This window comes from Octopus bimaculoides, chromosome 26 (assembly GCF_001194135.2).
Source record: "Octopus bimaculoides isolate UCB-OBI-ISO-001 chromosome 26, ASM119413v2, whole genome shotgun sequence".
In the NCBI taxonomy this organism is placed as follows: domain Eukaryota; kingdom Metazoa; phylum Mollusca; class Cephalopoda; order Octopoda; family Octopodidae; genus Octopus; species Octopus bimaculoides.
In genome coordinates, this window is record NC_069006.1 from 15,888,474 (window position 1) to 15,889,496 (window position 1,023).

The window sequence follows — 1,023 nt, forward strand, 5'->3', positions numbered from 1 at the left end:
ATATATATATATATATATACACCTAGACTAGATACATAGAATACCAAAATTCCTGTGGTGCTTTCTTTTAAGTTTAAATAATTTATCTGGCCCACTCATCACTCACCATAACATACCACATAGACACACACACACACACAAACACACACTTAAACAGCATATCCAGTTACACAACACATACACACAACCTGTGCAACACACAGGAGCCAATAGAGACATGCTGGAAATAGCAGCCAATTCTCAGTGTAAAATATCACACACCCTACCATAAAGGAAAGGACACATTATACAATGTAACTGTAAATAGATGTGGTGGTCACTGTTGGAGCACTTTTGTTCATAGATCTGCCTACTCAATTAAAACTAACATGGAGCTAAACTATACACACATACACAACTCATATTATATACACACATAACTCGAACTACATATATATATATATATATATATATATATATATATATATGGATCTCCATTGATTTCAATGATGAGTACTCAATCAAGAGAACTGCTCATTAAATTTGTATGTTAGTGGCTGAGTAACCCACAGACATGTGATACAAGGTGTGACAAGGCTAAGCGTTTGACTTGCAGCTACAATCCCTCCAATGAACTTCCTCAGTACATTTTCCTGTCAACCCACCCTCACTCAAAAGATTGAGGTTGACCAGGGGCTATGATACATGACACTTGACCAAAGATGTCAGACAGTGGGACCGAACTCGGGGCCTCAAGGTTGCAAAGCAAACTACTTGACCATTTAGCTATGCTATATCCACACAGCTACACATAACTTACACATACACACAGCACAACACAACACACACATTACACACACCACATCACACATATATACAAGACCACACTCACATGCACATCCACCACCATTCTTTGAGTTTTGATTTCTTCTTTATTTACTCATTGATCCCCTACTCCCACCCACCCCCACACACATGCACCAGTCTTGTTGTTCTCACTATTATTCGCTGTTGCTGTTGTTGCTGTTGTTGCTGTTGTTGTTG

The 1,023-nt window shown here is 38.6% G+C and overlaps 1 protein-coding gene across 1 annotated transcript in view; it reads right to left on the reverse strand.

The window, feature by feature from the left end:
* The window catches only part of LOC106881685 (keratin, type II cytoskeletal 1-like), a 149,191-nt gene that overhangs the window by 540 nt on the left and 147,628 nt on the right, over positions 1–1,023 (reverse strand). The gene's annotated exons all lie outside the window — the stretch shown is intronic.